General features: G+C 40.6%; 1 protein-coding gene across 3 annotated transcripts in view; it reads right to left on the reverse strand.

Moving 5' to 3' along the window:
- The window catches only part of LOC136866258 (bromodomain-containing protein 2), a 709,923-nt gene that overhangs the window by 653,096 nt on the left and 30,361 nt on the right, over window positions 1-26,466 (reverse strand). The window lies entirely within an intron of this gene.

Raw genomic sequence — 26,466 nt, forward strand, 5'->3', positions numbered from 1 at the left:
GTCTTGGTCTCCCTCTATTTCTCTTATCTTCCCTAACAGGGTCCATTATTCTCCTAGGTAACCTATCTTCCTGCATTCGCCTCACATGACCCACCACGGAAGCCAGTTTATGTGTACAGCTTCATCCTTCGAATTAATTCCTACCTTAGCCTTTATCTCCCCATTCCGAGTACCCTCCTGCCATTGTTCCCACCTGTTTGTACCAGCAATCATTCTTACTACTTTCATGTCGGTTACTTCTAATTTATGAATAAGATATCCTGAGTCCACCCAGCTTTCGCTCCTATAAAACAAAGTTGGTGTGAAAACAGACCGATGAAAAGATAGTTTTATCCGGTAGCTTATTTCCTTCTTACAGAATACTGTTGATCACAACTGTGAGCCCACTGCATTAGCTTTACTGCAACTTGATTCAACCTCGCTTATTATATTACCATCCAGAGAGAACACACATCCCAAATACTTGAAATTATCTACCTGTTCCAGTTTTGCATCAACAATCCTCCGACATTCAATACTCTTGAATTTCTTCCCTACTAACATCAATTTAGTCCTCGAAAGGCTAATTTTCATACCCATACTCATTGCACCTATATTCAAGTTGCAATATATTAGACTATAGGCTTTCAGCACAATCTGCCATTAACACCAAGTCATCAGTACAGGCTAGACTGCTTACTACATTTCTAGCTAACTGAATCCCTCCCTGCCACTTAATACCTTTCAACAGATGATCCATGTAAACTACGAACAACAAAGGTGGAAGATTACAGCCTTGTCAAACCCCAGTAAGTACCTTAAACCAAGAATGCATTCTACCATCAGTTCTCAATGCAGCCTGATTGTCAACATAAAGGCCTCTGATTGATTTTAATAATCAACCCGTAATCCCATAGTCCCAAAGTATCATGAAGATATTTTCCCTCGGTACCGTATCATATGCTTTCTCTAGATCTACGAACATAAACAAAACTGTCTATTCCTCTCTTAGCACTTTTCAATTACCTGGAGCATACTGAAAATCTGATCCTGGCAGCCTCTCTGTGGCCTGCAACCACACTGGTTCTCATCCAACTTCCTCCACCCTCACTTCCAAGATGCCAGTGAATTCATTTTTTTGGTATACTAATCAATGAGATACCTCAATACTTGCAATCCTTCCTGATCCCTTGCTTATAGATGGGTGCAATTACTGCTTTTGTCCAATCTGAAGTTACCTGACCAACACTCCATGTTAAATCTTACTACTCAATGAAATCATTTCATCTCTGCCTTCCCACTATACTTCATCATTTCAGATATAATTTCATCTATCCCCGCTGCTTTATGACAGTGGAGTTTATCATCCTTTCCACTTCCTCAAGCGTCATTTCACCAACATTATTATCCCCCCCAATGAGCTCGGTTGTTCGCGACACCACCATAAATAATTCCTTTTACGTTGAGAAGATTTTCAAAATATTTCCTCCACCCCTCCAGTGCTTCCCCAAGATCTACACTGTATAACAAAAAAACGACGCACCAGGAAGGATTTGTCCGATGGCGATAAAAATCGGTGGATGTGAGGAACAGACATAGAAAAACAAACGATCAAAAGTGCAGAACAATTGAATGATTTATTGTATGTAGAATTAGAGCATTACAAAGCGAGGACTGGCCTGGATGCAAGCTGTCACTCGACATGGCATAGACTGATAAAGTTCCCGGATGGTGTAATGTGGAATTTCGTGCCGAATGGTCTTCAACTGTTGGGCTAAACCGGCGGTATTCCGGGATGTTCGCAATCGCCTTCACATGACGTCCCAAATGTGCTCTATGGGAGAGAGATCAGGCGACCGAGGAACGATAGGGACAGCTTGACAACTGTTCATGGCAACACGTGTCGTGTGCGGCCGGGCATTATCACGTTGGAAAGTAAGGCCTGGATGTCGCTGAAGGAACAGTAACACAACCAGCTGTACAATGTCATCAACATACCCCTCTGCTGTCAGTGTGCCTGGAATGACTACCAGAGGGGTTCGGCTATCAAAGGAGATTCCACCCCAGACCATCACCCCCTGCTGTGGGGCTGTGTGGTGTGGGATAGTCGGGGCAGGATCCCCACGCTGACCTGGACGTCTCCAAACACATCTGCGATTGTCGTCACGGCACTGTTGGAAACTGAACGACACTGAAGACTATACGTCCCCGGTCAGCGCAGTTCCACATTGCTAGAGCACGGCACCACTGCAATCGGGCTTGACGGTGAACAGGCGTGAGTGGTAGGCGGCGTAACGGGCGGTGCGAGCGCAAATTCCCCTCACTCAGGCATCTGTTGATGGTCATGGTGGACACACGTGTGCGGGTCACACACTGGATCGATGATAACGACGACTGCGGTGCTGTGACAGCTGTTCAGACAATTGCTCTGTCTGCCCATGCTGTTGTGGCCCTTGGTCGACAACTGCCATCCTGATGCTGATGCCTGCCAGTGCTGACCCACGCTTGCCAGCATCGTCTAATCGCTGCATCACTTCGACTCAAATGTCCAGCGACAGCTTGATTCGACCAACCAACTTCTTTCAATTCGATTGCACGACCTCTTTCAAACTCTGACATCTGCTCATAATGAGCATGAATCCTTCGGCATGGCATTCTACAGCCGACATTAAGATATCACAGTCGAATGCAACAGCTACTTTGAGCATACGCTTCAGAATCGCGCCTTACATGCACCTGATGCATGCGCAGTTTGGATGTGCGGGAGCTACTACTATTCATTAAATGGACACGAAACTTTATTGTTTGCATGTTCGGCCCGAATGTCTTTGCATACGTAATTTCCTTACTATCGGATGCCTTCCCGGTGAGTCATTTTTTTCGTTGCAGAATGTATAACAAGTTCACCTGAATTCGGCCCTGATAAGTTACAAGGCCCTAACTCAAACTTTCTGCAAATGCTTTTTTATTTTCTTTTAGATTTTCCGAAATGGTGTACAAGAATACCTTTCTGTACAATTAAAAAGCTGAAAATCTAAAACAGTGTTGAGTTATATTAAATTTTATATTGGCCCTAACTCCAGTTTGAGCTAGGTTTCGATGTAAGAAGGCCCTATGTAACAAAAACATTAAAAACACCCTAAATCAACAAAGAGTTGTACTTAGGGTCTACAACCTTCAAGTTAAGCATGCTATCAAGGAATTAGGGCCTTCCTTCGTCGGACCTGTCAATGTGACTGGCCATTTTTTCAACAGCCTAGCTGGAGTGTCTGTTGACAATCCCATTGTTACTTTCTCCCTTTCTCTATTGTAACACAAGGAGTGCAGTTCAGCCTGTTCTCTTTTATTTACTTGTTCCAAATGCAAGTGTTAAAGCAATACCTTACTTCCTTCAAGCAGGCTCTGCTATCGCATTAAGACCGACAAGATAGCACTAGAGGGAGCGTTACATCATGGTCAGAGGAATTCCTTTCTGTCTCCACGCATCTCCACTTCAGTCAGGAAGTGTGAGTGAGGTGACAACGTGCTACTTGTAATTACAATAGATAACATATGAAAAGGAAGTTCTATTTAAAGTATTTTTTTACATGTAAATGCTCGTCATTTGCTGGTGTGTGAAGAAGTAGTGAAGATCAAGTAAGAACGGAGTGACAGAGACATCATTCTGGCATGGCTGATGACACCCCATCTCCTGTGAGTCATCAATAATACATACCAAGCATTCCGCAGTAACAGTTGACGTACATGCCACTTTAAGAAATATAAATGAATGTAACACAAACAGTATGTTGTTGTTGTTGTAACAGAAACAAACATTCACCTAATAATGCTTTCCAATTTAAGCAAATAGAAACAAAGTTTCTTGCGTTCTCACAATTTGGACACAGCTGACTTTGTTTACTGATTAGGCCTACATTTGCACGAGGTGTTGCATTGTCTGGTTCTTTTATATGTAAAATGAACAATTAATATACAGTACCTTAAAATGTTTATTGTCCATCTAGTCAGTCGATCTTTTACATGGGTTCTATCATGCATTTAATTTCAGGAACCACAATCAATGTTGGATGCTTGTGTATCAATGAAAACGAAGGTGACAGCACATTGATTTACACAACACTGGAGGTACCCCAATTTTGAAAAGCCTATTAAAGTTGAAAATGATCCAGTACGAAATGAAACAGAGTACTCTAAAGAAGTTCAGTCCTCTGTCACATATGCTGTCTGCAATCCATCTTCTTGCTGAACACTCCAAAACGACAACAGCCACAACTCCACGTTCAGACTTCGGTGAGACACTAGCAACAGCCAACACCTCTGTCACCCTCAGCCCAGCCACCGAACACGAACACACTTATCTCACACTGTGTCCACTACGGAATCTAACACAGACCGACTTTCCACAGCAAGCCTCTCTTTACTGCTCGGGTGATGTGTATCAGAAATTTTGTGACGCAGCCAGAGACGGAACATTCTCCTTGCATCTGCCAGAAAATCACAGGTAAATGAGAACAATACACAGAAAAGCCAGCCCCACCTCACAGGCCGATTGAATCACTATCCCGTTCCAAAAGTACCGTAAGGGGCTAACACGTAACATTGCCCCCTTCAAGAGCTATCGTCCTAATCGGTTATCTTCTCAGTTGTTCCTGGTATGGTGCCCTTTAATGTAGATGTACCACCTTCAACTTGCACCTTGCCCTCCGTCGTACTTGGTAACCGACGTCATTTAATCCATAGAGAGAGGCTCGCTTCAGGTGACACAGCCGGAGGTAGCCCGCTGGTGGGCGTGCGTCATGAGAAGCGCGGAAAGTTTTTATTTTTTATCTCCGTTACGAAACAAGCGGTAGGTTTGAAACTTTCCCCTTATGTTCCGAGAGGTGCTCCCATATGACAATCATTTTTTCACCTTCGTGTATCCAAGCAGTTCTCATCTGGGAATCCCCTTGTTATCTGCTACATATCTGCGTAGAGCAGAACCACCTATGTGGCGCTTGGCGAGAAGCTCAGTCAATGTGCTGCATGCAGTGTAGTATTGCGTGTCTCGGTGTGAATGTTTTCAGCTCTAGTTGTTTTGTTGGTATTTAAATATCTCTTGTGATTTATTGTTTTATTGTAGCGTTTCCTATTTGTTGTGAACATGTCCAAAAGAACAGTAGATCTTCCGAGTGATGATATATGGGATATTATCAAACTCAGTGAGGAAGATAATTGCAGTGATTCTGGTTTAGATAGTAATGGTGAAACTATCCCGCTATTAGATGCTCCAAGCACGACTGCTTCCGTCTGAGTAGACCTGCTGCCTAGATGCCGTGGACAGGTGTTGAGTTCGAGCTCTGATGAGAGTAGCGAGCCAGAAAGTGAGAGCGATTTGCCTCCTACTCCGCCTAGTGACTCGAATGTAATAGAGCCCGATTTCCAGTTACATACCAAAGTGGAATTCAGGGCAAACTTTTAAATAAAAATAAACCGGACGAAATATTTGAGCATTTCAACGATGACGAAATGCCCGTGTTTTACGGACCATGTCCGAGAAACGTTTTTTTCCTTCTGAAATTTTTACACTTCTCAGATAATGAAGCTTACAATCGGCAATATCCCCAAAACTCTACAAAGTGAAAGGCTTCTTGCAGAGCAAACTAACCTGTACGGTCAGCAGTCAATACAAACTAGTATAGGAACAGATAAAATGAAAAGAAGCAGAGAGAGGGAAATGGTTCCTACTATCAAGGAAGAAAAAAAACTTTTGGGGGGATTTTTTTCTTCAGGGTATAATTCAAAAGCTGAAGCTATCTCCTTATTTTTCACATGATATATTGCTACGCCCGTGTTTTATGAGACCATGTCCGAGAAACAGTTTTTCCTTCAGAAATTTTTACATTTCTCAGATAATCAGGCTTACGATCTGCAAGTATCCCCAAAAATCTACAAAGTGAAGCCAGTTTGAAACTTCTTGTATCAAAATTGAAAACTTCCTATTTGCCAGATGATCGTCTATCAACTGACTAAAGTGTACTCATTTGGCAAGGTTGCTTGGGGTGGAAAATTTACATTCCGAAGAAGAAAACTCGTTTCGGGATGGAATCTTTTAAATTATGTGAGGTTAAAACAGGACTTGTATGGAATATCCTGTGGTACACAGGCAAGGAAACTGAGCTAGTAAATGAGGTTTGTGGGGTAAATATTTCCCAGTATACCAAGCCCTTGAAAGTTGTGTTTGCTCTAGCTAAATCAAAAAAGGGGAGATGGCTTTTGCCTATAAAAACAAACTGATGGCCTTGAAGTGAAAAGACAAGAGAGATGTCTGCATGCTGAGTAGTATTCACGACACGGAAATGTGCACTGTTCTAAACAAGAAACGAGAAACCAAAGAGAAGCCGGTCGTATGTATTTAGTACAATGACTCAATGGGAGGGATGGACTTATGAGACGAATGTATCGTGCCATATAGTACGGCGAGAAAAAGATTGAAGAAATATTGCCATAATGTTTTTAGACACCTACTGGAAATAACAATGTTCAATGGTTACGTGATATACAAGAAACATGGCGGTAAATTCACTCAGCTGGAGTTTCGTATTCAAAATGTGCAGAAACTATTTCAGAAGTATGCAAACACTACCCCTAACGCAGCCTTGCCAATTCGATCAGTGAGACCCGCACCCGTTGACTTGTCAACTCTATTCTCGGGAAGGCATTTTTCAGATTTCAATCAAGCCTCAAAATCAAGACTGCACACAAATAAGAGATGCGTTGTTTGCGTGGCGAGAGGCCAGCGGCGGGACACTCAGAATTGTTGTGTAGTTTGCAATGTCGCTTTGTGCCCCTCTCCTTGCTTCAGGCTATACAATACAGCTAAAGTATGAGCATTGCAAATATGCTTGTGATTCTCACGTTCCATGCTCAGGGAATTCGAGAAGCTCGTAGTCTACACTCGGCGACCACTGTACAATCTGTGTGCCGGCAACTATCAGTTACCATCCTGAAATAGTTTTCTTTTTCAATTTTTTCTCTAGTCATTTGTTATAGCTATTGAGTGTGAGTAATTAGTGTAGATAGTGTTGAACAGTGTAGCGTAATTGTGTACAATGTGGTGAAAAAATGTGATGAATGAACTCTTGGATTACTTGCTGCCCTCTACAATGACAAGTTATAAGCCTACGTGGTGAGTACATTTTTCTACTTATTTCAGGAAAATGTGATATTTGAGTGAATGTGTATTATTTGGAATATTTGATAATTTTTCATTTGTGTGTTACCCATTTCAACGATGAATTAATATAAGCAACACAAATAATACTCCGAGTCGGAGTTAATATGATATGGCACATATGCAATTTTTGCACTGTCACTGGTTGAATTGAAAAATAGTTTTAATTGTAACGCAATTTACACTGAAACGTATAATTATATGATAAGTTTAACACAGTATAATAGTTAAGCGGGTGTAGTCTGGCAAAACTATTCCCTTTTTAAAGAAAAATTTTATTGAAAACGATTCGCCACTATTCCTCGTTTATGACCTCCCCAAATAACGGGTTAATCCCTTCAGAACGTGGTGTCTTTCCACGCCCTCTGGAGCTGAGACAAGACTTTTTCCTTTACGGGGTTACGTAGCATCTTAGGTCGTTCTCATGATTTTCGATGGTGACCACTCGTTGGTCCTACCACGCCTTCACTGGATCGCTTTCTGTGCTTGTACTCTTCCGGACGACAGACCCAGGAAGGTCGAGTCAGGATGGTCCTTAGGTCAGCCGAGCCTTCAATAGGCATCCTCACTGGCGTAAATCCTGTGGCCTTGTGTACAGCAGAACGGTAAGCCATTGTGACCAGGGGAAGGTGACGACCCCTGTCCTGCATTTTCATCCAGGTGTCACAGCTCCAGTTTACTTCGATCCCCACGGTAATCACTCATGAGGAAACTTCGTGCTTGGACTCCATCCTTGAACATACCTTGCAGTCTTCTGGACAAGGTCTTTGGGACAGAGCATCAACATGTGGAGCGTGATTTATCTCGTGGACCTTCCCCTGACCATCCTCCATCTTATTCAAAGGTGTCTTAGGTTTTCTTAGGGTTGTCTTACGTCTCATTCTAGGTGTCTTCAGTCTCCTTTACGTCATCTTATGGCTGCCTTCCGTCTTATTTTGGTCATCTTCAGTCTCCTTTCGGCCAATTTCTGTCATCTTTTAGCTGCCTTCCATCTTACTCTGATCGTCTTCAGCTTTCTTTAAGCCACCTTCCATCTCCTATCTCCTTCATCAACCTCTACTGGCTTTCTACTATCCTCTTGTGGCTTTCTTCCATCTTCATATAGGCTTCCTCCAACTTATTAACCATTCTCTGCTAGCCTCCTTTCATCTTCCTATAGTCTTCTTCCATATTTTTCTCTCTCGTTGCTACCTGAGGGAGCTTTAATCCAGATTGACAGGCCTTTCACTTGCCCTCTGAAGTCAGTCACCTGTACGGCAACTACATGCAGACAGCTAGATTTGAACACAGGCTAAAGGCCACACAACACACGATCATTTTCATTGGTTTGACTCAAGGGACAGTCCAGTAATTCACACAAACACAGCAGGCAAATAAAGAGCAACAACAGTTCAACAGTGTTAAATCGCAGGATATTACTCCTCGCAACAACAATTATTAACATTGTTTCAATTACAATCGGCTAGCTTCAACTGCTGACTTAACAGTGATCCCCAGTCCACAGAAGTACACAAAGTACTCTTAACGCAGTGCAGTCTTCTGTCCTGCACGCCGTCCAGCTTCTCACTGAACACAAAAACAGCCAGACCTCGGTGGGACACCAGTGACAGCTAAAACCTCTCGTCACCCTACGCCCAGCCAAGGACACCACCATTGAGTCAAACAATGACCGACCATATGCGGCTAGCCTCCCTTTTTATACCTCGGGTGATGCGTACCAGAATATTTGTGGCATGGCCAGGGACGGAACATTCTCGTTGCATCTCCCAGAAACTCACAGGTAAATCAGAAAACAAAAACAAGGCACGGAAAGGCTCGCCCCACCCCAAAGGCCAGCTGGGAGATCGTCGGTTGTCTGACTCACTAGCACCTTCCAGGAAATACCAAAAGGGGCAGCAATAATATAGAAATTGACCTGAGAGAATAGTCTTAGCTGATATGGTGATTAGTGGTAAAATTGAGGAGTTGTAGATTCAGGAATGGCCAATATGTGTAGCTATTTCAAGTCTGGATTGAGAATAAGTTGGTGAATGTTTGAAAAGAAGAAAAACTAGTTGAATGCTGTGTCAAGTAAAAAACCACTGTAAAAGTTCAACATATAAACTCACTCCCTCGGCTTCGTGAGGGCCTGTCCCCAGCAGCTATGTTTGCAGTGCACCGAGTGCTATCCGCTGCTCGAGGCGAGCTATTACTTGGATTGCGGAGAAAAAAGGAAGGGAAGCAGGTGAAAAAGGCGGATGAGCTGATTAGCAAACTTCCTAGAATAAAAATGAGCAATTAAATGACGTACACATGAGGCGCACAGTTCCAAAATCCGCCTTATTCATTTTAGCAAATTTTTCAGAACAGAAAAAAAAAAAAAGTTTCTCTCATCTTCAGTAGAATAAAAGTATTTATTCATGTTTATTATATCAACGTACTTGGGTCATTCCACGGTTACGGAGTAACACATAGATGACATTTTCACACATTCACTCATCTGTATGCCACAAGGTATAAAAACAAGGAATCAATAACCTATGACTATACATTTTGTAGTATATGTAGGTGGAGAAAAATTACCTGATTATGACATACTTTATGATAAATGTGAGAAGAAATCATTGGTTACGGACTAACTGGAAATGGACAAAACTATCATAGCTATTATGGTAGGGTAATTGAAAATTCCTCTTCTTCTCTGTATTATATTTTTGTATTTATTATGGAAAAAGAGTGAGCCTTCGTGGCTCAGACGGCAGCGCGTCAGCCTCTCACCGCTGGATGAAAATTAAAACCTACAACCTGTTTTCCAGTCATTGACCGGGTCCGGGATGGAATGAATGAAGCAGATATAGGCTATTAGTACGATGGGGTCGCCACTATCAAAGTGATTTATTAATGACTGACAGATGCTATGAAATGAGAATGGAGAGTGTTGCTGGAATGAAAGATGACAGGGAAAAACCGGAGTACCTGGAGAAAAACCTGTCCCGCCTCCGCTTTGTCCAGCACAGTGACCGGGATTCGAACCACGTCTCACCGCTGGATACCGTGGTTCAAATGCCAGTCATTCCATGAGAGATTTGTGCTGGACAAAGTGGAGGCGGGACAGGTTTTTCTCCGGGTACTCCGGTTTTCCCCCGTCATCTTTCATTCCAGCAACACACTCCATTCTCATTTCATAGCATCTATCAGTCATTAATAGTCTAAATCACTTTGGGAGTGGCGACCCCATCGTACTTATAACCTATATATGTTTCATTCATTACATCCCTGACCCGGTCAATGACTGGAAAACAGGTTGCAGGTTTTAGTTTTTTTTTTCATATGGAAAAAGAATCAGTAACAATAGAACTGCTCATACAACTCAAATTCCAATGCTAGCAGGAAGTAACAAAGTACAGTTACAGACTAACACTTTTGTCCACTGATCCTGAATGTACATTTTTTTAGTTCTACAAGCCCTGGAAATGTGATTCTTTATTTTTAAATCACTCTCACTAACTTGGAGGCATTTGGAATGCAAAGGTGACACTGGACAAGGTGCAAAGCAGTAAAATATGTCACTAACGGGTGCACTATCAACATCATTCACATCTTAGAACTGATTGACCCCAGGTGTTCTCTGTTCAAGGAAATGAAATGTTAGAGATCTCTCCTCATTATCGACTGAAATGGCACGACAAAGGAACCAATAGTTCAGTTTAGGCCAGTTTACTGCATACCATTTCTCACAAACAACATGGCAAATTCTCTCTGTTCGTGAGGGTGGTACAATTTCTAGTTCACTTGCATATGGTCTGAATGAAAATGGTTTTCCCTCCTCATCTGATGTAATTGATATTTTCACTGACATTGGCTCCTGGTGTCAAATGCAGTGAATATTGTGAATGTCTGGAATTTTTGGTGTATCTTTCCAAACAGTATCCAGCTCTTCCTTTTTGTCAGCCATGCTAATACCAGGAACAAAAGAAATGTGTATATTCTTTGATACAATGGTGGCACATTCTGCAGACTTTGCATCTACTGGAGAAAATTTGCCAAAACGGACTCCATCATACACATTTCGTTTCATCGTCCGACCTAGACCACCTACTGCCCCCATTCCATGACTGGTCGCGAAAAAATTCCAGTTGATGGGAATAGGTGCAGATGATGCATATGACAGTGTGAATCATTGTTGAAACTGCTGCCCTGCACAATCAGAGAATATATTCAAGACTTGAATACTTGGTGCACTGGATTTGGTATCTTTAATTATCAGTTCGCTGAATACAGCCACTGCATATTTATCATAATGTAAGTAGTCCTAAACTATTGCATATGATTTGACAGCTTTTTTTGCCATCTGGAGTTTCGTACCAGAAGCATGCTGTGGAAATGGTGACCTGGTCATGGGACCAGTGTGCACTTTGGATCTCACTTCTGTGAATTATTGAAGAATTCTCACTAGAGTCGATCTGAAGAAGACCTATCTTATCAGATCGACTGTTAAGCAGCATCCTGAAACAGGGAATTGTTTCTTTTTTATGTAGTGATAGAAGACAAACTTGGGCACACTTTCCCGAAATGCTACGACTACATCCTCAAGCGTTGCATCCTCAATGCAGGTACAAACAGTTCTTCCAGCCAAATCTTGTGTCCACTGGTAGTACCGAACCTCTTCTGTCAGGATGACTCCTTCAAAAGTTGTCAATAAGTAGTCAACTTTCCCTTGACATTTACTGCAGGTTCATAACACAAAATCCAAATTATTAATATCGCATACCAGGAAATTTGTTATTGGATCAGTAATTATGTTCCCAGGAAAGAAAGGTCTTAATGCTGCGACTATTAATTCCATATTTTCATGGTACATACATAGACAAAGATTTTCAGGAGTTTTGGATAGTGGGAGACAATACTGGGGTCTCAAAGAAAAATATTTTGATTTACCAGTGCCGGCATCTTGGTTTTCTTTATTAAACATTTCAAAGCATCTTTAATGTTGTATAATATGTAACAGAGTTGCTTTTTCTCTTTACTGCCATCTTCATTAGTCACCTTGACAAAATCTTTTCTTCCTGGGGACACACTAGAGATATCATCTCGTTGATAAAATGAAACAACATTATCCATTACATCCTTTGAGATGCCCTAGTTTGATTTCAGTACACAATGACTAACCTCATTAAGACACCCAAATGCTAATGTCAATTTTTTGACAACTGCCTTGCACGTACATAGACAAGAAAGATGTTCCACCTATCAATACTTTATTTATTATAAACAGAATCACATCAGTACCGGTTTTGGCCTCTTATGGCCATCATCAGCTGGTATATTACACTATTGTAGCCATTAGACATTGGTGTATGTCACAAGATGTTATTATGATTAGAGCAACCGGATGTCTAATGGGGTTAAATATAAAATGTGTTGTGATAATGTTTTGTCTGCGACTAATGTGGCAGTGAAATGCTACAGGAAGTTAAAACTTATTGTGTATGCATAAAACATGATGAACACATTAAACATATTAAAATACATGAAAAGTAGTATAAAACACTTGATAAGTTTAAACACACTAAAATGTAAAATACATATATGTTAAAACACTCGTTAAAATTTGAGAGTTCTTGTTCTGTGGAGTTCCTTTTTCAAGCTTCCTTGAGGTTCTTGCATCTCTGTATCTACGTTGCATAAAATGATCTTTGTATATTTTTTGGTGAATTTTGAGGCAGACTGAAAAGTCTTGAGTTATTAAATTTGGTTAAAGGGAATTGTTGGTAGCGACCGCTCTCCTGTCTGTATTCGTGTTGTGGATATTGCTGTTATCTGTAAAGATAAACTAGTGCATATACGAGTTTGAAGGAATGCCTGAGGTTGTGTGTGGCGGTGAAATGGGTACTTACTGTTGTTGTTGTTGTACAGGTCATGCGGTGTTGTGTTTGAGAGCTTGTTGGGTACTACGGCTAGTACATCTGGGCCTTGTGTCAGCTGTGGTGAGAGCCATACGAGGCCGAAACCGGTACTGATGTGATTCTGTTTATAATAAATAGAGCATCGATAGGTGGAACATCTTTCTTGTCTATACACGTGCATCCAATCAATACGTAAATGAAACTTGTAAATAATGGAACTGCCTTGCACTTTGAGGACTTTTTGGTAAAGCGTTCTTAGTCCTCTGCACAGCCTTGCCAAGAGATTGGACAGACCCATAAGCTGATTTACTAGGAGACTGGTCTGTAATTGGAGTGTGTTTAGGTGGTGATTGTTCCTGGACATTTCTTCGAGCTTCTCGAAACGAACGCATTGAAAGACGAGCGTTTTCTCTATCTTGTTTCAAAACTACAGACTTTCGCTTTTGTCTTGCAGCCACTTTCCTAAGGCAATATTTCTCCTGTACATCTCTTTTCTTCTCATCAGATAATCTGGCATGGTATGCTTGAACCTTTTCCTTTTGACGTTTTTGCCATGGTGTAAATAACCTACATGTAAACAATTATGTTGAAGTCAATACTTGACGCAATTGAAAAACCAAATATTCTAAACATAATTATATAGACTACAAACTGCACATTTCCACTACTTTTCCCTAGAACTATACCACTCATATGACATTATCATACTTTGTACTACATAAAATGTAAATAAATTTAGAATTTCAACCAATAACCTCTCATTACCGGTGGTTTTAACTGTTTTTAAATCACTGTAAAATACCACTCACAGTCATGATCTTCTCCAGATAAATACACTCACAACTTCCATAGCTAGTAAGTTTATCGATAAAATCATAACCTATGATAAATTATCATAAAATTGATTGTTAGTCCGTATCCATAATGTTGGTCCGTAACTGTTTACCCTCATTAACTCAGGAAATTACAATGTTACAAATCTATTAAATACTGTAGCATATAGGTTATGGCAAGCACTGAAGTGAGTATAATTAATGTCACTGTCAGTATGTCCTACAGTGAGCTACAAGAAATACAATACAATTTGATTACGGACTAACAATAAAAATATGTCATTTTAAAAACGTTCTTCTCGCAAGCAATAATGCATTAACTTACCTTCTGCCTACATAGAATTGTTCAAGCACGTGTTAGAAGCCATATTGATCATAATTAAGGTTCTGTAAACTGCCACTAGATGGATGCAGTATTGCCAAATCAGTATTTGCATGAGTAGAGAATTTGGATGAACAAATGATGTAAAATTACCTCAACTTTTTTAATAGAAAATATGATCTATGAGAAAAACTATACTGCAAATTTAATTTAGCATATTTTGTAATTCTTTCTACATAACAATCATTTGGTACATCAACTTTAAAAAAAAAACTAAATTTTTTGTCTACTTTTACATGGAATGACCCATTTACATGTATTGATATAGTTAAAGCTACATACAATTCATGACATATAAGGAAGATATTTACAAATTAAGATTGGATAAGGCGTGTTTTGGAACTCAACATCGGATTAGGGGGGTTTTGGAACTGTCATTTTGATAAGAGTGGGGTTTGCAAATGTAGCTAAAATTTTATGATAATTGTCACCATTAATTTATGTTGTAACCAACATTCTCTTATTATTTACCCTCCTTGAAATCATAAAAATATTTTAATCGTATTATATAAAAATATATGATATGAATGAAAGTGATTAAACTCAATAGCAATCACAGTGTGATAAACTGGCATTAAATTATCGGGAATACTATTGTCAACATTTTTAAAGAACACAGCGCGCCAGCTGAGTGGCTCAGATGGTTGCGACGCTCATCTTCGGACCCCAACTTGGCAGGGTCGATCCTGGCTGTCAGATGGTGTTTGAAGGTGCTCAAATACGTCAGCTTCATGTCGGTAGATTTACTGGCACGTTAAATTCCAGCACCTAAGTGTCTCCGAAAATCATAAAAGTAGTCGGTGGGATGCAAAGCAAATAGCATTATTACTATTATTATTATTAGAACACACTATGAACCTGGAACTATATAAACATTGTACTAATGCTTACGTCATACAGTATTATTTGAGATATGTTCCAGTTACGGTGCCCCATGTGTGGATAAGGCGGATTTTGCAAACATCACCTGAATTTGTGTTACATTTTCATGGAGATAAAGCGGGTTTAGGAACAGTTTTGTTGTTGAAAAAGACGCTAAATCATATGAGTTATAGAAATAAGCTAAGAGCTCAATTTTCATAAAAAAAAAAAACAGATAAGGCAGATTTTGGAACTGTGCGCTTCATTTTTAGAAATGTTTGCTTTTTTCTGTTATTTAATTTAAATTATAATTTGGGTTAGTATACTGATTTAAAAATATCAAGCATTCCTCGCCTATATTAAGTACGCTACTGCAGAAATTATGTTCAAAATCAGCTAAATGTTGTCCCATTGCAGAGAAACGGTTGTGGTTTAAATGCGTCAGTACGTCAAATGTAGCGAGTACTAGAATTTCTTAACTATTTGACCTATATAACTGTCCTTGCAATTGGTACGCATAATCTTTAAATACCTGAGTAATTGTATTTGTTAGGATTGTTGACTGGTTTCGAATTGTGGAAAATGGAGGAATTGTTATTGGAAGTTTTAAAGGCTATTTTGAGATTGTGCTTCTTAAATAAATTAGTGATATGATAGGTACCGGCTAACAGCTGGAAACTGCATATGATATATGATGACGAGTATTATTATTACATTATTATTATTGAATTGAATTACTGAGAATTCATTTTTAGATTATGCCTCTTTAATTAAGCTGGGAAGAACCATTACCTAGTGCACAGTAAGTTCAAATCCTTTTCAACTAGTAAATGGAAATTTTTAAGGACAGCAACATCTGTGATTTTAACGTCATTTTAAAGAGTAATATTTTAGTCTTTTTAAGAATTATTCATATATCTAGCTGAGGATGACCAAATCAAAGGGTTGAAACTGGTTCTAGTGTTTAAATACCAGAGTTGAACTTTAATTTCTTGTATTGGTCAGATGGAACATCCCCTCCTTTGAATTATACTCTAGACTGAATTAAGGAATAATCAAAACGGACAACATGAGAATTCAATACACTGGCGGAGATCTAACTGAAACTAATCTCTTTTCCAAGGACTACCGAAGCAAGCCACACGTAATGGAACATTTTGCGTGACTTATGAAGATCTGCATGTTAATAAATGAAGATGGAAGACCTGTGTTAAACATTTGTACAGACAGACACACTTCTATACTAGCCGAGAAAAAGCATTTGTGGCCATAGTATACAAAATAATTCCTACCATAGGCTATGAAGCAATACTTGTCTCATTCACAACAAAGCCATCTTTTAAGTCTTTACCATCTCTGAAAACTGTACTGGACAAAGTTGTAAAAGACATCAATACATGGTTTTCCTTTATGTGTCTGGAAAGCATTCGTATATCAAAGCAAATTTTCCTGTAAGAAATGACTGAAACACAGATAATTCATTCCACAACCCAAAAGATCCATACAAGAAGCAAATACCTTTGCTGACAAGGCCTAGTGTTTACAGTACACTGTGCCTTCTAGTATGTGCTAGGTACAAACTGATGAGCCCACCCTAGCACACGAGGGCGAAACGCTGGCAACTAAGAATGAGTAAGCTGGAATATTTATAATGTCCAATAACGGACCATTTATATTGATATGATATATAAAGAGCCTTGAAACCATAACCCGTAGATGTGACCCAAGCCTAACCGGCTCCTGCCCGCAATTAATGGAAGGAACAATGGTCAATAAGTGGGTAGTTGTCGCAAGAGAAAATCCCCCATGAACCTGCGACTGTAGGGGTTCTGGTGCCAGGTTTCAGGCCTATTGTATTATGTTAATAGATCTCTGTGTGTGTGTAATATACTCTAGTTAAATACTTAAATTATCCACTGATAACCATTTTGCGGATGCGAATAAAGGAAGTGTGCATGCAGATATTATTTTGTATATTCGCACAGAGCTCTACATATAAGTATCCGAAAAATAATGCAGTGCGTGAAAACCTTACCCAAATTTATCCCTATGCAAAGTTTCTAACTCACATCTAACCCATAAACATAGGACATACGAGAAAATGCCATAGGATCAACTACTACTACTACTACTACTACTAAAAAATTTTCATTCCTCCCCTAAAGGGGGAGGCGGGTCTCTGACACAGTGACGCCGTCTTTCAGGTCGGAAGGTTTGTTACAGTGAAGGAGATGCTCGGAGAAGGTGAGGGGCTGGCGGCCGTGGCCTATACTAGGAACTGTCCCGGCATTCGCCTTAGTGCAGGAGAATGGAAAACCATGGTAATCCATTCTCAGGACAGCCGACGGTTGGGGCCAGCCATGAGGTCCAATCCTGTCCCGTCTCCCGAATGCAAAGGCATAGAGCCACGGTAGAGCCGTGGCCACCCCTCCTCTGCTTGATTGGTCGGTCAGAGTGCAGATGTGTTGGACCACGGACCAGCCGTGGCCAACTGAGGGCCGAGACCCATTCTGCATGTTCCGACCTAGGATCAACCATTTAGACTGCTAAAAGAGTTGTTTTATTGTGCAATCTATTTGTCGATATAGCGTACCGTTTAGCAGCAGTTAATCTCTAAATTAAGGTCTGCAATATTTTAAACATGCATATACTTTCATGTCGATATATATATATATATATATATATATATATATATATTTATATTCATTGAAGTCGATTATTGTAGAGACATAGAAGGGATGTGCCTGCCATTATAATTAATACTTCACAAATCGATAGTGACTGTCACCAGTAGGGCGTCTGCTATTGTAATCCATTCTTCCCACATCGACTGACTGGTAACTCTGCAACACACACTTTACACTGGAAACAACATATGAGGACTTCCAAATGTGGTTTCTTGGATAATGCTATGAGAAATGCAATTTAGGAAAATCTTATTCACTGTCTGTACAGTAATTTACTTCGACATCCGTATACAATATAGAATACCGTACCGAAGCACGGGTACATTTGCTAGTATATTATATATAAATACCTAGGGTATATATTTTATACATATCATAACACAAAAATACAAATAATATAATACCATTTATTAAACAGAGAAATTTGAAAATTAATTTTTAAAATTCTTGTCATCGTCTAGTATGAGTTTGCATGTCTCCTGCAGGCCGGGATTCCGTCTTAGGCCATAGAGATCCCCGCACTAAGTGAGGATGTGGGCTACAGTGAATTCGGCATGGCAAAAACACATTGGGAGGTCTTCCCTCTCTAGGAGGTAAGTGTACATCCTCCATGACCTACCCTCAGCCTACACAAAAACTACAGCCTTTCTCCATGAAGGCTGGAAAGAGGACCGTCACACAGAAGTCATCTTAATTGCCCTCAGCTTGTTGGGAGTTCGGATGGCTAGCCATTCTGATCCCTAGGATGCCAAGATTGTCCGATGTAGCTGAGAAATATCCCTGGAAGGTACACATGTCTAGGTGGTAAAAGTACTGCTTGTTTTGCCAACAATGCTTGGAAGCAATGCACAGTAATTCTCGTCCCAGCATCGCACAACCTGGCTAGATGGTAATAAATCTGCTACACCCGTGGGTGTTGTGGAAAACAGATAGGCCCATCAATAGACAACAGAGAATTTAATGAGTCGATACACACGAGAAAGGGACCTCTTGTCACTCAGCGCAAAACGGCAGAGCTTCTAAGATGGCAAAGAGCTCCGCAGTAAACACACTACAAACACTGGGAGTAGATCTTCGACAAAAGAGTATCCAATTATTTCACCTATCTTAGTTTTGTCTGGCTCCATGGCTAACTGGTTAGCATGCTGGCTTTTGGACACAGGGGTCCCGGGTTCGATTCTTAGCAGGGTCGAGAATTTTAACCATAATTGGTTCATTTCAATGGTACGGGGACTAGATGTATGTCGTAGTCTTCATCATCACGACGCGCAGGTCGCCTACGAGGGGTCAAATCAAAAGACCTGCATCTGGCGATCCAAACTTGTCCTTGGACACTCCTGGTACTAAAAGCCATACGCCATTTCAGTACCTATCTTAGAACCATCTGTGCAGAAGACACATTGCACGTCTCGATACTGGTGAACGAAGTCCTGGAAATACCTCCAATGAAGAAAGGTATCCATGCAGTAAATACAGCCGTATATCCGACCGTGGAACGAGCCATGGAGGTACCATGCTACGCCTGGTGACGACAACAAGTGATAGCCACATCCAACTCACGACACAAGCTATCAAAATCTATAAACCAAACCAAACCAAACCCCATGGCACTACAGCCCTTGGCCTACCTAGCGACCGCTGCTCAGCCCGAAGGCCTGCAGATTGCGAGGTGTCATGTGGTCAGCACGACGAATCCTCTCGGCCGTTATTCTTGGCTTTCTAGATCAAAATCTATAAAGTTGACCATATTTTCAGCCTATATTGGTCCATATAAAGCCTACTTACAATAAAATATCTGCCCTGTAAATACAAAACTTACTATAATAAAATAAACAGTGCTTGTTCTATTATAGTATGTTTGGTATTGACAAGGCAGATTCCAATTAAATTCCTTGATTCACAAGCTATCAATTCGAATCCCAACTAGTCCTGTAGCATTCGGCTGGTATCAGGTATTAAAAAGGTATTCATGGCTTGAATGTTGTGGAATTTCACAAATTTTTGCAGCGTAATTTAGGAGTATCTGCTACAATCTTCTTCGTAAAGTTGGAACACCCAATTCAGCAAGTAGGCTGGAAATGAGTCTACACTGCGAGCCAATTTTTGAGCAGACTAAACTGGAAGACAATGTGTAGGTCAGGTGAAGATGCAGGTGAGCGGGCAATGCCTATGTCACATGGCAGAAGAGGAGCAAGGGGACGCGGTTTCATGTATTTTTCAACGAGAGTTACGGCAACGCTAATCATACATTCATTTAAATGCCTTGTCAATATTATTAACAGTTTGTTGTTATTAAAAGATTATGTTTGGCAATTCAACTTTACGCTGCTAAAGAAGAGAGCAGTAGATTTCTCAAAACATGTACGGACTTTAATAACAACAAACTGTTAATAGTATTGACAAGGTGGAACAAAGTGTTTAAGTATATGAATATGATTAATTTTTTAAGACAATAGGACCTAAGATGGTTAATCGCTATGGTTAAAATATTTAAGGCAATGCTGTCACCAATACTTATTCAGTAAATGTCATTACCATGGACGTGCAGTTACTATCATAGCCCATTTACAACAGCAGTGAGAGAATTTTATCAGATTTCCTATCAAAAGAAAAACAGTATGTGTGCACTGCGCGTTAATTATTAATTCTTCGGGCCTCTTGTACGTTTCTTGGGTTATTCTTAATCTTTCTTGTTACTGAATATTATTGTGTGTACATAGACCTCTGTGTAATGGATGTTAAAAAAAAAACTCACCAGACTGTTAAGTGCTGAAAACAAAACGCAAGATTTTTACTCCAGCGAGAGATAAATGATTTCATCAGTTTATACACATTTTCAAGCGAAAACTGTTGTCGGCAGAATTACTACTGTTCATGAAGTAGCAAGGCAGACTGCTGAGGCAGTGGGAGCTTCATATACTCGAGATAAAAGCAGATTATAAGAACAGAAAAGAGCTGCAGACCTCTCAATAGCAAACAGGAAAAAAAAAAAGGAACGTAAATCTACTATACAAGGATGATCAGATGTACGGATGAATCGTTTACTAGAGCAGCAATAAGGATGAAAGTTAACTTGATAAAATAACAATATTCTGTAGCTGAGGATGGTCTTAATAAAAGACCAAAACTGGTACTACTGCAAAAATGAGATAGAATAAATTTTTACTACACAAATTTTTAAAATGTTGATTAGGTGGAAGTGTCCTAATTTAAAATTAAAGCTACTGAAACTGGGTAATCACAGGCATGAAAAGCATAAATTAGGCAAGAAGACAAGTGACTACCATGGGGAAATGGATGGTGAGCGGTACAAGGAATATTTCATGAAACCACTATTACCAAACATTCTGCCTAATTTGGTTATAATCCTAGATACTGCTTCATATCATTCAGAGAAAATCGAATGAGTCCCCAACATATGCCACAAAACATGTTATTCAGGCTTGGATGACAGAGAAAAATATCCCTTGGGAACCCCTCATGAACATGAACGAACGAATAATAATTTTGCGTGTGGCTATCTCTAGCCGAGTGCAGCCCTTGTAAGGCAGACCCTCCGATGAGGGTGGGCGGCATTTTCCATGTGTCGGTAACTGCGTGTTATTGTGGTGGAGGATAGTGTTATGTGTGGTGTGGGAGTTGCAGGGATGTTGAGGACATCACAAACACCCAGCCCCCGGGCCATTGGAATTAACCAATTAAGGTTAAAACCCCGACCCGGCCGGGAATCGAACCCGGGACCCTCTGAACCGAAGGCCAGTACGCTGACCCTTCAGCCGAGTCGGACACTTGAATGAATGAAATTACTCAATAAAATTTGGACAAATTACGACGCCAACTATCACACTGATAATCTCGTAGCAGCTGAAGGTCATAAGATGTTACGCCTCACTCCATACCACTGAGCTAAATCCCATAGAAGTTATGTGGAGCCACCAAGTGAAGGGGTACATTGCAGCTAACAACGAACTTTACAAGCTCCCAGAAGTGGAACAATGCGAGAGGGCAAAATTATGTATAACAAGTGAAGCAAGCGGTGAATCACATGTGGGAAACTGATGGCCCCAGCACATCTTCACAATAAATTTATGATCAACCTCAGTGATGACTGCTCCAGTGACTACACTTCGTGTGCTGACCCAACTCTGGTTCAACTTAGGTGTGCCACCACTCGATACAGGTTAATTACTGCGGCACAAGATAAGCTGATGCCAACACTTAAATATGCCGCATGATATACGAATATTTTACGTTTATCACCAGTGGGTAGTGTGCAGACCTCTCCAGCCAATGCAATTCAAATACCTGGGAGTTAGGTGGGGCAGTGTTCCATTCCTGGCCTGGTCTTTGACTGGAATCGGGCCACATATTTGGATAATAGTGATTGATAAATAATAAAATAATGTGGGACCAATATATATTACAATAATAATTCCACGAATGTAATGTTTATTGTGAATATTAGACTCCACTAATTCTAACATGTTGATGCATTAATTCTTTTAAATGGGCTCAAGGTACAATCTGTGATCTATGCTGTGTTATAGTGGCAAGTATAGCTTTCAATCATGAGCCAGTTCATTTCGCAACCAAGGCGAGTGCAACAAGGCAATGACAGTACTTACGCTTTAGTCTGTCCAAAGGGTGGCCCACAGTATAGTACGGAAAGCTCCAGTTGCCAGTGTAACTCCACTTGGTGTGCACTATCTAAGGGGCTCAACAAAGTTTTTGATGCCGAACCATATACCACACTATCATAGTCCATTCAGAATACAAACGTGGCTGTGTAAAAAATTAGCAGAACCACACGGTCAGCACCACACAAAGTGCCACGGAGACACTTCAACATGTTAAGTTTCTTTGTGCAGGCAACCTGCAACAGATTGTTGTGAGCCTGCCACATTAGTTGCATATCAAAATAGAGACCAAGGAACCTGCAGATGAGTAACAGAGCTCTGGTTCAGGATGCACAAGCCAAAGTCAAGAGAAATATTAAAATGAGGTTGTCACCGCTGAGAATATAACACCATGTTGTAGGGGCTACCTATCAACTAGATTAACAGCTTGCTGGTCATCTTTCAGCAACCGCACGCCCTGCTGGTGGAATAACACCCAAGTTATCCCCTGTCTGTCATAAGAGGAGACTACAAGGGGCCCCAGGGGCTCTTAACTTGGCAGCATGGGTTGGCGACCATGGGACCCTTAGCCAAGTCCTGGCATTGCTCCCACTTACAGCACTTGTGCCAAGCTCCTCCCTTTCGTCTATCCTATCAGACCTCCCTTATTCGACTCTTTCTTCTTTTCTGGCAACAACTGTATTCGAGGCCTAGGGAGTCCATTTTCACGCCCTTTGTGGCCCTTGTCTTTCTTTAGCTAATACCTTCATTTCTCAAAGTGTCTGACTCCTTCCATTCTTTCTCTCTGATTAGTATTAATAGAGGATGATAGTGTGTACTGCCTCCTAAAACAATAACTACCACCTCTCAGCAACCACCATCCATCTGGAGTTGAACAGTCGAGCTCAGTAGTCTACACACAGCGACGGAAGCAATGCATCACAAACTAGGCCGTTGATGGTGATTGCTAACAGTGTGACGCTGTACATCTCCCTGTGGTGCTCCATTTTCTTGAACATAATACTGAAAAAATGCACTGCCTTTTCAGACTCAAAAGAGCCAGAGGGTCAAGAAGTTCTCAATACACATTGGTGAACTTCCTCAAAATCCCCACTGGTGTAGGATGAAGACAGTCCCACATCACCAGGTAGTGTTCTAAGCCTTTTTCAGGTCAAAAATGGCAACCAGTGTTACTTCTGGAGAATGGCCTCATGAATGGCGCTCTCCAGTCTCACCACAGGATTGGAGTGAAAACTACAATAGTAGCCAGTCACGAGGCCTTCCTCCAAAGCTCACAGGAGTCGCCAGTTCACCATACTTTCAAATAGCTTACAGAGGCCATTTTTAAGACATACTGGTCTACAATCATCCAGAAACTTAGGATCTTTACCTAGCTTGGGAACTGATACTACAATTCCCTCACACCAGTGAAATGGAAAAACACCCTTCATCCATATTCTGTTGAAAAGGGGGAGGATATCAATGAAACACTGGTTATTTAAATGTTCAAACATTTCATTGTGAATTTTGTTGGGCCCAGGTACAGAGACCCTGCACAGCGCTAGTGCAATCTGCATTCCCACTCTGTGAAAGGCATGTTATAAAAAATCAAGAAGACAGGCAAAGAAGAGATAGTGTAGTGTGTGTGTACCACACAGTTAATAGGCAGAAATGCAGGATCGTATGTGGAAGAATTGGACTATCTGCAAAATGTGAAGCAATGTGATCTGCAATGACTGAAGGAATTGCAACTATATCCCTATTAATGGACATCCCAGAAACTGAGGGCACGTTCTGGATTCCGACAATACAGCAGAGTTTTGTACACACTTGTGATTGCAGAGTATGTGCCATCATGGAAGAGAGCTCTCTTACTCTCTTGAATCAAGAAATAGACTTTAGAGCAGAGACGTTTAAGCGCAACATGGTTGGCCATCGTAGGATTCTGATGATCTTCAAATGCCTGTCTGCCATCATGTATTGCTCTGCAATTTCGTCGGTCCACAATGAGACACGTTTCCGACTAGGAAAAATAGATGAGGAAGATATTGATTCCTCTAAAGGAGCCATAATTCCAGTTGTAATGGAACAAACATGGTTGTTGACAGACCCCAGCACTTCCGTCCGTCTTTCATTCAAAAGTGTGAGAAGTATCCTGGTTGATCAATCACTCAAGAATTGTCCCCAAAACACAGGAAGACAGAAAGCCCCACATCCCCTAGCAGAAGGAAAGGGGGAGCTGAGCGACCAAATTTTCAAGGTCATGGATGTAAACATCCAAGTAATTCGAAAAGTCCATGTGATGAAAAAAGGCACACTTTTATTATATTTAAAAAATAGTAGTGTGTAGAGGTGTACCATTTCCAAGCAGTACTTTCATGCCACTGTCTAAACAGTAGGTTGTCCATCGGGGTTTCCTTGAGCTATAGTTTGATATAAACAGCTGCCTCTAGTGTAGCGCGTCGCTCGTTACAGCCCATCTGTGGTACAGTAGCTGTTGCATCCTTGTCACTTTCACACCATCACAGTGCCCTCATTTCTACGACAGAGAAATCTAAATTTCCAGCTGTTCATCTTTTAACAACTCCACTACATCTGACTCTGTGCTTTTACAACCTGGAAGTTATAAGAAGGTTAGACAACAGCTGGTCGTATTCATCCTCACTTTCTGCACTCTTCAAAATTTTGTTGACATAACTAGTGTTTCAAACTCAGCCACCAGTATAGAACATCCTTCACTGTTGTTATTTTTAAAGCTCCAACAATGCCATCCTCACCTTTTGCTGCCCACAAAAGAGATTGTAGCAACCGATGCCGATACTTTTGCACCGGGAAAGCCATATTACCCTGTATACTAGTATACTACTGTAATAAATGAGTGTGTTACAATATTTCAGTGCTATTCATTGTCCACACATGTAGTTAACACCTTGTCCTTCCGTCTGAATATGTCACATTTTCCACCCGGACTAGTATCTACAAGAAAAAAAAAAAAATAGTCGCCATGACTTTTGCCCCAGCCCTCGTATCATTTATAACTGCTGTACAAAATCATTTTAAACAATTCTTGAATGATCCTGGCCCATCTATGCACTTTTTTGATGAGGGTAAGTGACAAACTACACTACCATGGAAATATTTTTAAATGCTCTTAACCCAGCAACGGGCGAGTGGTGAGTTGGAACCAGGGTGTGGCAAGTTTTTCTCTCACCCATGAAATGAAGAAAATCATATTCATAGTACATATTTAGAATTTAATTCGTGATTTAAAGCTTTCTGTATTTATTTTCGTAAGAATGATTGTATTTTGCCATATTTTAGTTACAAATGTAGGATATTCTACGGGTGCCTGGTGAATTGGAATGGGAGCGGGCGCATGGTGAGATTTTCTCTCTCGTGAAATGAATGAAGAAAATCAGCAACAATTTGAAGTTGAGCCCTGGTTCATCACAATTATAAAGCTAGTAAGTTGAAAGGTTTTTTACACAAGTTCTTGAAATTTCTTCGAAAATTGGAGAACGGTCTCAAAATCAGCCCAGAGTTTCTCCCTACAAGACATCTAGAGTTGCTGTACTCTATACCTTTTACTTTACGTGTTCAACTAGCCTAAACTTGCAGTGAAATTAATATCTCCTTCCTTTAGTTGGTTCCTAAACATGAAACCCTTTTTTTGAAGGACTGGCCCTGATAAACCACATGTACAATGTCTCACTCATTTCTGTCGTACCCATACTTTTCAATGGCACTGCGTCGAAAAGATTCAAAAGAGCACCTGTTCAATGAAAATATTTTCAGTTTATTTCTGTTTTGTCACCAAGACAGACCTCACCAACACTGTATTCCGCAGCAAGCATTTTAAATGTCTAGCCCTTGTCAAATCTTCTTAATACCTCCAACTTCACTTGCAAGCTAACAAATTTCCTTGAGAGTTCAGTACTTATATCAGCTGATAGTGAATATAAACAAATATTAACTGCTCAATGAACCCCAACACAATGAGCACTAACAATACT

Source organism: Anabrus simplex, chromosome 3, assembly GCF_040414725.1.
Source record: "Anabrus simplex isolate iqAnaSimp1 chromosome 3, ASM4041472v1, whole genome shotgun sequence".
Taxonomy (NCBI): Eukaryota; Metazoa; Arthropoda; class Insecta; order Orthoptera; family Tettigoniidae; genus Anabrus; species Anabrus simplex.